Raw genomic sequence first — 11,264 nt, 5'->3', positions numbered from 1 at the left:
CGTGCGCCTTTAACTCTATTCCTCTAAGGGGAGTCGAGACAGGAGGATTGCTGGAGCTTGCTGGCAGCAAACCTAGTTTCAGGCTCAGTGAGAGACCCTGTGTCAAAGGGGAAAAGGCAGAGAGTGTAAAGCAAGACACTAAGGTGTGCATTGGGTGATTCAAAAACTCCATCTGCAGACAGTACTTATCCAGGAAGCGCCTCGCAGCCACACCCTCCCAGCCTATAGAGCCACTGCCCAGTTCTGGCCACACCTCCATCTTGCCAAAGGAATCTAGCCAATCACGAGGCATTTAGATGTCTGTTAGCAATGCCTCGTACACAGAATTTTGACGCTAATGTGGAAATGAAAACAAGTAACTTTTCTTGGGCAGAGACCTCTCTGAAGGGCTCGTCCTGGGTGAGTGGGGGTATCCTAGGGGGAAGCATCCTGGGGGTGGGGAGCAGAGGGGAGGAACTGACTGATTTAGTCCCCTCTGAGGGCAGGTGCTTTTCATTACTCACCTCACGTAGTTTTCACACCCTTTGACTTCCTCCTCACTAGCCCCATCTTAGAGATGCTATAGGGGAGGATGCTGAGCTCCCAAGACGCTCAACAAGGACATACGGGTCAGTACTAGAGACAGGGCATGTGACCCAGTAGGAACCAGCATTCTTCCCAAGTCACAAAGTCACCTCTGTTGAATTGCCCCAGCTCTGACATCCCCTTTCTTTCCCCCACCCCCACCCCCACCCGAAATAAACCTGCTTCCCAAGATGGTTTCAGCCGCTTCGAGAGGATTTGCGGCTTGGTTTCATTATTGGCATCTAGCCAAGCAGAGCCTTGCTAAAGTGGGAGAGACCCTATAAAAAGCCATTGTGCTGCGCCGTGGCCCAGCTGTTCTGGAAAGCCTCCAGTTCTGACCCCCACACGGGTCTGCTTTCCTCCCTGCCTCCCTCCTAGGAGTTGAAAGCAAGCATGACTCCCTCAAAGACACTGAAATCCCAGAACTGCGTGGCCTTATTCAGAAGTGGGATCCTAGCCGGGAGGTGGTGGCCCACGCCTTTAATCCCAGCACTCGGGAGGCAGAGGCAGGTGGATCTCTGAGTTCAAGGCCAGCCTGGTCTACAGAGTGAGTTCCAGGACAGCCAGGACTACACAGAGAAAGTCTGACTCCAAGAATAAAAAAAGAAAAGAAAAGAAACAAAGAAATGGGGTCCTTAAACTGAGCATGGTGTTACACGTCTCTAATCCTAGCATTCAGAAGCTGAGGCAGGAGAAACACTATAAGTTACAAGCCAGCCTTGGTCTATATAGGGAAACCCTGTCGATAAATAAATAAATAAATTGAAAAGAGGAAAGGAATAGGCCTCTTGTAAAAATAATCAAGTTAAAATGCAGTGGTTATGGTTGGCCCTAATCCAAGGGAACGGGAACATCTTTCACAAGGGGAAATCTGGGCACAGACAAACACCACAGGCATATGGAGGAGATGCCATCTACAAGTCAAGGATTCCAGAGACCAGAGAGTCTCCCTCCCTGTCCTTAAAAGAAACGACCTCCTGAAGACACCATGTCCCGCTTCAGCCCAAAAACTGTAAGGCAGTAAGTTTCTGCTGAAGAGAGCCGTTCCTTGGCACCTCGGTCCAGGCCCCTCATCGGATCTCCCCACATCTCTCCAGCTCTAGTCTGGTTCCGTGACTTGCAGTCTTACCTGAATGTTCAGCGATCTTGATCAGGCTTTGGTTCCCTGGAGGAGGAAGGAGAGTCTTTCAGGTCCCCTACCTTGAAATTCAATCCCCTAGTTCCCAACAATACAAATTCTGACCCTGGTCCAGCTGCCCAGGAAGAGGGAACCCAGGACCAGGGGAAGGGAGACTAGACAGTATAAGAATACCCACATCTCATTTTGCTGACCTCTTACCGGTTTGCCTTCATTCACTAAACAGAATTGCAATGCATGGCCACTATGATGTGTAGAAAGCTCCTTTTCCACAAAGATGGTTAAAGACTGTCCCTGGCTGGCCTGTTTTGTGTCCTCTATCATTCATTATCATATGGTCAGGAGCCAGCAAAGCCCTTCCCTGAAATTGCTAGGAGCATCATAATCTAAAACCGCAAAGCATTCATCAAGTTTTTATCACAAAATTCTCCAGTATCATCTTGACCGAAATCTCTTAGCCATTCTAACTACAGGCAGGAATAAGGCATAAATCATCGCTGTCGCCAGGAAACATCATATTGATTTAGTATTTAATCATTTATCATTTGAGAGATGCCTGAAGGGGGAGAGTTTTAATGCAGCCTTGTAACACACTATAGATTTCTACCCTTAGTTCTTTTAAACAGGACGACATACAATTCTAGTTTACCTAAAAAAGCAGCATGATCTGATTTTATTTTGGTATGTCGCCCTAGCTGTCCTGGAACTCATTATGTAAAACAGGTTAACCTCTGCCTCCTAAGTACTGGGATTAAACACAGGTGCCACCATGCCAGGCTTAAGCATTTGGGGGGTGGGGGGGAGTCTTACTATGTAACTCAGGCTGGCCTCAAACTTGAGCTCTTCCTGTCTTTGCCTTCCAAATGCTGGAATTACAGATGTGATGACCACACCTGACTTCAGTCAACCAAGAGGAATCCAGGACCTGCCAAGCAGTAAGCACCATTCTGGCGTAGCGGCAAGAACAATAGAGTCCCCATTTTTCTAAAGATTATTGTAGTCAAATTGGGGTAGACAATAACCAAAAATAAAATAAAATTTAGTTTTAGGACAAGGTAAGTATGACCGGGGAAAATAAAGCTATAATATCCATCTTTTTCTGTATGCAGCAATGTTCACGGACATGACTGCAGAGCCCATGTCTGTCTCCATGCTGACATGGAGGTGTTGGACAGGGCTATTGGTCGAGAGGATGGATGTGCGCGGGCTAGTTTTATGTCAACTTGACACAGCTAGAATCATCTGAAAGGAGAGAACCTCAATTAAGAAAATGCCTCCATGAAATCAGCCTGTAAGGCACTTTCTTAATTAGTGATTGATGGGGGAGGGTCCAGCCCATGGTGGGTAGTGCCACCCCTGGGCCAGTGGTCTTGGGTTCTATAAGAAAGCAGGCTGAGCATACCATGGGAAGCAAGCCAGTAAGCAGCACTCCTCCGTGGCCTCTGCATCAGCTCCTGCCTCCAGGTTCCTGCCCTGTTTGAGTTCCTGTCCTGGCTTCCTTTGATGATGTACAGTTGGTATAGAAGCATAAGCAAAACAAATCTTTTCCTCAAGATGTTTTTTGCTGTTTATCAGAATAGTAACCCTAAATAAGGCAAATAGGTGGGTGGACAGGTGAGTGGGTGGGTAGATGGGTGGGTGGGTCAGTGGAGGGGTGGATGGATGATGGGTAGGTGGGTGGATGAGTAGGTGGGTGGGTGGGTGGGTGGGTAGATGGGTAGATGAATGGATAAGTACATATAAACATGGTTGCACAGGTAGATGTAACTTAATAATTCACTTTATCACTATGAAATCATATACATCCTTCAATGAAAAGTCAATGGGGCCATATCTTAGGGTGCAAACCTGTAATCTCAACAGCTCAAAAGACTAAGACAGGAAGGCAAAAGTTCAATGCCTTCCTGGGAAACGTATTGAGATCCTATCTCAAACTAAAAGTAACCCTAGGGCCGCAGATACGCCTCCGAGGCAGAGTACCAGCCTAGCATGTGCAAGACACTCAGGTCAGGTCCCAGAAGAGGTTAAAAAGAAAGGCCATGGTTCACGTACACATGCCGAGAGCCTCCACTCTGCGCTAGTGGGTCAAGGTGGGCGTGTCAGAGAGAAACGGAAACCGAGGGCGATGGGAAGGGCATGGTCATAATTATGTTATTATATGTGTATATGAACGTGTCACAGCGAAGCCCACAGTTCAGTAGGGTTTTTATGCACTATAACTAAGATGAGGGGCATACAAGTTGAATTTGAGCCAAATCTCAAACAGATGTGTGATCCAAAAAGGTGTTTTAAACGGGACCGTAGGCAGCTGTCTGGGCGTTCCTCAGTCGACAGTACCCCAACACCTCATTTAGGAAGGACTGGTCCACAGACCAGGGGCACAGTGAGATGGGAACCCTGCTTGACCTCTCATCATAAACTCATCAGTTTCTAAAAGTCATTGAAGCTGGACGATTCGGTTCACTGAAATAGTTTTAAAAAAAGCTATTGCCTAGAAACCTGGCGTGGTACAAAAGTGTCACCGAACCCCTGCTCTGTTTCAACTCCAGGGGTGTCAGGCTCCCCATCTTCTCGGGACAGAACCCAGAACGGGCCCTCTGGAGCCCACACAAGAGGCTCCAAAAGTGTTGTCTTTGTCTGCCTGAAAAGTGCCCTAATCCCAGATTCAAATCTTAGCTGCTCCGCCCGAGCTGCCCACGCTGGTGCAAACCTGCCCTGCTGGTTCGCGGCGGTCCAGGTGCGGAGTCCGGAAGCCTCAGCCCCTGATGGGCGTGGGGGCGGGGCGAGCGCTCTTCCTGTCTGTCCAGCGCCGCCCACATCCACATGCAGTTGATCCTAAGGTCGCTTGTCCTTGCTGCTCACAAAAGGAAAGAAGGGCCCGGTGCTTTTTATGTGCTCAGGAGCCCTCAAATCCCACTGTGACCCGATATTTAAAAATAAGGCTAGTTTTTTGTTTTGTTTTTTCTAATCTAAATAAAATAGACATGCACTGTAGAGACAGGGGAATTAAGAGTAAAAAGAATAAACTTTAAATGACTGTCAGAGGCGAGATGATTGCTAAGTTTTGAAGAAGCACCTGTTAGCCTTGTAAACCAGCACGCACACGAATAAATCCCTACACTCAACATTCACCAGTGTCTGAAATGTCAATGTGCTCCATAAAATTCAAGTCATGAGTGGGGATGTTGACTCACACCTTTAATCCCAGCACTCATGAGACTCAACCGGAGCTTGAGTTCCAGGCTAGCCTAGGCTACATGAAACCCTGTCTCAAATAAATAAAAATGAATGGGTGCTATTTCCTTTTCATACGCTGAAAAATCTTATTTATAAGTAGTATCTGAATATTAGCACATACTAATAATCCCAACATTTGGGAAGTAGAGGCAAGGAGGATCAGGAATTGAAGGCCTGTCAAATTACACAGCAAATTAGGGCCAGCCTGGCCTACATTTCCTGAGACCCTGTCTCAAAAAAAAACAACACAATTCATTAGGGTGTACTGGTACACACCCTTAATCCTAGCACTTAGGGGGCAGAGGCATGTAGATCTCTGTGAGTTCAAGGCCAGCCTGGTCTACATAGAGAGTTCCAGACCAGGCTGTGCTGCACAGTGAAACCTTGTCTCAAAATAACAATAACACTAATAAAAGTCTCAACGTATGATGTAGTATCATTAAGAGTGTATGGACTTTTAAGGCATTTTTAAAACAAATAACCAAATTCTTTCTGTTGTTTTGGTTTTTAGAGACAAGGTCTCATAGCCGAGACTGACCTAGAATTGACTGTAGAGTTGAGGCTGGCCTTGAACTCCTGAGAGCTTGTTTGGAGATTCTCACAGCAGGGGAGCACAGCCACTCACACACCCTTGGAGGAAGACAGGTCCTCTTCTTTTTAGGGAAGGTTCTCCTCTTCCATGAGCAACCCACTTTAGGAAGGACACACATGGAGCTGTGGAGGAGGAACAGGGCGCCCACTGGAGCAAGCTCTCTTGTCCACCTATCTTTGCTTCACCAGCCCCCAAATACCGACATGGAGACTCCTTATTCATTATGAAAGCTTGGCCATTAGCTTAGGCTTGTCCCACTGGCTCTTATAACTTAAACTAACCTGTTTCTATTAATCTATGTTCTGCATGTGGCTCGGTTACCTCCACTCTGTACCATGTATCTGACCTCTTCAGTGCCTCCTTGGCATCCGGCTGCATAATCTACGCACCTAGATTCCTCCTCCTCTTCCTCTCTCTCCCCAGAAATCCTGCCTGTCCTCTCCTGACTAGTTATTGGCCGTTCAGCTCTTTTATTAAACCAATCAGAAGGCGCCTTGGCAAAGACACATCTTCACAGTGTACAAGAAGATTATCCCACAACACCCACCTAGCTGGCCAAATCAACCCTGGCGTCGGTGGGTGGGTGGAAGATGCTGTAGCCAGATCAGCCTCAACATCCCGGCCTTGGACTCTTGATCCTCCAGTCTCCACCTTCCAAATGCTGGAACTACTGGCGCAAGTCACCATGCCTGATCAAAGAATATGAACACTAAGATTTCTGGTATCATTCAAAGTTCACAAGCTTTGCAAACTGCCATCGTAAGCCTACAGTTTCCCTTTAAGAAAAAAGGGAAAGTTTGTTCTCCTTTAGCTATTAATTTCATATCTAGGAATCTAGCCTAAGGAAGTCAGAAATGTAAATAAAGGATTGTGTGCTGGATGTTCCTTCAGGTTGGCTTGAAGCCATACATAGCACAGGTCATCTTCGGTGGACCTTGTCGCCATTATCCTTCAGATCAAGGACAAACCAGCTTCTCCAGCATCCTCTAGCCATTAAGCTCCACAAGGGCTCAAGGAGGTAACTTAATCATTTGGTGTTCTGTTCTCCTTCGTGATCTTCTATTTCTCTAGCCAATGCTCTTTCTTTTCTGCATAATTTTTCATGTGATGCATAGATGGATGTATGGTTTGCCTTTCCTTTAAACACAACTCATAGGAAATATCATGTGGATTATGTTGTATGACTTTGGTGAGACCGTCTCAAGTTTATTCCTCAAATATGTATATTGCTGTGCCAAGCCCGGGAAAGGTTCTTTGGTTTGGGGGTTGTCTTAGTTAGGGTTTTATTGTTGTGAAAGACACCATGACCAGGCAACTCTTATAAAGGAAAACATTTTATTGGGGTTGGTTTACAGTTCAGAGGTTTAGTCCATTACCATCAGCATGGCAGGAAAGTATGGCAGCATGTAGGCAGACATGGTGCTGGAGAGAAGCTGAGAGTTCTACATCTTGACCCGCAGGCAGCAGAAAGTCAACTGTCTACCACACTAGGTGTAGCTTGAACATATATGAAACCTCAAAGCCTGCCCCCACAGTGACACACTTCCTCCAACAAGGACACATCTTCTAATAGAGCCATTCCCTATAGGCCAAGAATTCAAACGCATGAGCCATGGGGGACATACCTGTTCACACCACCACAGGGGTTTAGCTGTGGACATGTGTTTTGCTCTGTTTCCTTGAGCATTAAGGCTACACAACCCATGGCCACACTTGTTAGGGAAGTGCTCTACCACTGGGCTTCACCCCATCCCTGTTTGGGTTTTGTTATTGTTTTTTATTTTTTGGTTGTTTGGTTGGTTGGTTAGTTGGTTGGTGGTTGGTTGTTGGTTGATTGGTTGGTTGGTTCGTTGTTGTTGGTTGGTTATTTTGTTGGATGGTTGGTTGGTTTAGGTTTTTTTGAGACAGGGTCTCATGTAGCCCAGGCTGGCATCAAGCTCACTGTGTAGCTGAGGATAACCAGGAATGTTTGGTCCTTTGGCTTCGACTTCCCAATGGCTGGGATTCCAGATGTGTGCTCTGGATCTGGGTTTACAAGTGCTGGGAACTGAACCCAGGCCTTTGTGGAAGCCACCCTGACTGAGCTACATCTCTAACCTGGCTTGTTTGTTAGTGAGGGGGAGGGGAGTAAGTACACACATATGTGCTTAGATGCACTCACACCTAGAAAGGCCCAGGCTTGTGTAGACCAGAGGTTGATATTGAGGTGTCCTCTTCACCTCTCTCAAATATATATGTGTGTATATGTGTGTATGTGTGTGTGTGTATACATACATACATATATATATATGTATATATGTATATGTGTGTGTGTGTGTATATATATATATCGATGCATGGGAAAGTTTCTTTGGTTTGGGGGTTAGCTGTGGTTATGATTTTGCTCTATTTCATGGAGGGCAAAGTCAACAACCCAGGGCCAGTACTCTATCACTGAGTTTCACCCTTTCTTCACCTTATTTTTATTTTTATTTTGGGTTTTTTGGTTTTGGTTTTGGTTTTGGTTTTGGTTTTTCAAGACAGGGTTTCTCTATGTAGCTTTAGAGCCTGTCCTGAAACTCACTCGGTAGACCAGGCTGGCCTTGAACTCACAGAGATCCGTCTGCCTCTGCCTCCCGAGTGCTGGGATTAAAGGCGAGCACCACCAACACCCAGCCTGCTTCACCTTATTTTTCAAGCTATGTCTCTCGTTGAACCCAGACCTCACCATCTCAGCTAGACTCACTAGTCTTGGAGCCCTTAGGATCCACCTGTCTCTGCCCCCCAGCCCCACCCCAAGCACTGGGGTTATGGGCACCTTCCACCACACGTTGATTTCTTTTTTAGCCTGAGTGTTAGGGATGTGAACTCAGGTCTGTGCTTCCACGGCAAGCATTTTACCCAATGAACCATCTCGCCACCCTCCAATTTGTTTTTGAACGACTAAAGCTTTGCCTTGTTAGCTGGGAGTGTTGGTGATCACCAGGGCTAAGGCAAAGGGACTGAGAGTTTGAGGCCAGGACGCTCTATACACAAGACCCCATCTCAAAAAGCCAGAAGTACATAAATAAATAAATAAATGAATACATAAATTCAAGTTCAACGCTATGATGCCTTTCCCCAAATGTGACTTCCTGCAGGGCCTTTCCTGTCCATCCTACTTAAGTTTGCTTTCTCTCGTCCTCAGCTCAATCCTGTTCCTGGCAGTTACAGCCAGTGGTTCTCAACCTGTGGGTCGCGGCCCTTTGGCGGTTGTATATCAGATATTTACATTATGATTCATAACAATAGTAAAGTGACAGTTAATGAAGTAGCAACAAAATAATTTTATGGTGGTGTGTGTGTGTGTGTGTGTGTGTGTGTGTGTGTGTGTGTGTCACCACAACATGAATTAAAGGCTCTCGGAGTTAGAAAGGTTGAGAACCACTGAGTTAGACCATTGCACCTGCTACGTATTTTACACACTTAGTATTTGTCTCGACCTACAAGAACATCCCCATGATGAAGCTGTTCATTTGCTCAGTCAGTCAGTCAGTCATCAGGAGCATCCCTGGACTAAGTCTGGAGTCAGACTTAGTCCGGAATGGAGAACTCCAAGCCTGCCACAAGCTCTCTAGAAACTTACCATTGAACTGGGTGCATCAAGCAGGCAAAAATACAGAGCAGGCTATAGTTTGTAAACACTCGAGTCAGTGGGGCAGGACCAAGGAGGTGTGTCCCGGGGGGATGTGAAGACAGCAGCCTGTCTCCCCCGAAGGGAAGGCTGTGAGGAATGGACCATGTTTAGCGTCAGGCTGGAACTTGATGATGGGATTTGTGGTAGAAACTTAGGCTCCTCTGTAAGCGGCGTGTATTCCTGAACAACAGCAAAAGCAGCTGGACAGAAATGATTTATTAAGATACCTCTGGCGGACAAAGAGCAAATACGTCAAATGTGTGATGAATGGGAGAGACAAAACTCTGCTCTGAGAGGTCAGCGGGTGGAGATGGGAGGGACCAAGGGAGACGATAAATGGGGAGCATTGAAGGTGGCAGTGCCGGGCAGACCTGGCAGAACAGTGACTCGAAGGCATTTTCCAAGAAGCCAGGGGTGGTAGCACATGCCTGTAACCTAGCACTCGGGAGGCTGAAGCAGGAATGTGAGTAAGGGGCTAACCTGGGCTACACAGCAAGACCCTGTTTCAAAAAATAAGCACAAAATACAATAAAAGGCATTAGCCCCCAACTCCAGCTCTCAAATTAAAGCAAGTAAGACCATCAACCACTGAAAAGGACCTCTGGGGTGTAAGTGAAGGACACCCTAAGGCTTGGCTGCCTGTGTAGAGACAGAAGTGGAGACATAGAAAGCATAGGATAAAACTCAGTTGGATTATTCTGTGTAAAACCAATTCAGTGAGCCAGATAAAGAGAAATGAAAATTGCAGAGAAAATGAGAATTTCTATTTTAGATGAATCCCATATGGGTTCGTCTCTTAATTTACTGAAAGCAGATGGCTGGCCCAGGACAGACTAATTTATTACCATCCTGTCATTCGGAGCCACGATTTCCTGGGGTTCCTAAGCAACTCTAAGGGAAATGTCAGATTGCATGAAATTTCCTGAACAGATCCTGTGAAGCATGCGCATCCCAGTGAAAATGTCTCCTTTCCTCAAAATCCTTGACCACAGCCGCCAGCCAGCTCTGCTCTCTTGCTAGAGGCCGATGCCTGGTTCCTCTGTCTGCCAGGAAGCAGTTCTGCGAAGGTCTAGGGAGAAGAGGGACCACAGCAAAGGGTGAGGCAGAACGCTGGAGAAAGCTCTGCTGCTGGATATTTCATCTTACACACACACACACACACACACACACACACACACATACACACACACACACACACAAAGTAGCAAAACAATTCAGAAGAAGAGTTTAAAGCTGGGGATGATGGGGCACACCTGTGATCCTAGCACTTGGGCGTGTGGAGGCAGGAAGGTCAGTTCAAGGCCAGCCTCAGCAACATAGAGAGTTTGAGGCCAGCCTGAGCTACATGAGCTTCTGTCTTAAAAAAAAAAAAAAAAAAAAAAAAAAAAAAAAAAAAAAAAAAAACGAAGAGTGGGAAGAGAAAAAGGATGGGCATCTGGGGAAATTGTCTTTGATTCAGCAAACCCAACCTGGCGAACTGAGGATTGTAGAACTGACAGGAGAGGGTTAAACCGTACGGACGGGTTGAGAATCCAGATGCTTTAGACGGGAGACAAAAGCATAGGGGTGTAACAAGAGCAGCCATTAGCAGTGTCAAACTGGTCATGGCAGCTTACCCTTGTCATCTGGGCACTCAGAGAGCAAAGGCAGGAGGATTACCAAGAGTTCAAGGCCAACCTTCAAGTGCCAGGCCAGGACTACATGCATGCATGCACACACACACACACACACACACACACACACACACACACACACACCACATACAGAGAGAGAGAGAGAGAATGAATGAATGAATCACTATGTGCCAGGCCATGAAAGAACGGTCCCATCCCTTATCTCCAGCTCATAGGATTCCTAAAGGGTTTAAGTGAGGTGTCACGGACGAGTAGGCAGGCTGCTGTGGGTCGGCTCAGGGGTCTGTCACAGTGTAAGGACTCCACCTGTCAGAAACGGGACCGACAGCAAGCGGCAAATGCCAGAATGAGAGTGTGTCCCCGTGACGACAGGTAAGTTGACTGCCCGGCCTGTGGGTGGCGTGTTGACGTTAGGTTCACAGGAAAGGTGGGTGCCGGGTGCGG

Source organism: Peromyscus maniculatus, chromosome 18 (genome assembly GCF_049852395.1).
Source record: "Peromyscus maniculatus bairdii isolate BWxNUB_F1_BW_parent chromosome 18, HU_Pman_BW_mat_3.1, whole genome shotgun sequence".
NCBI classification, from domain to species: Eukaryota; Metazoa; Chordata; class Mammalia; order Rodentia; family Cricetidae; genus Peromyscus; species Peromyscus maniculatus.
This window is presented reverse-complemented; position numbering follows the sequence as displayed.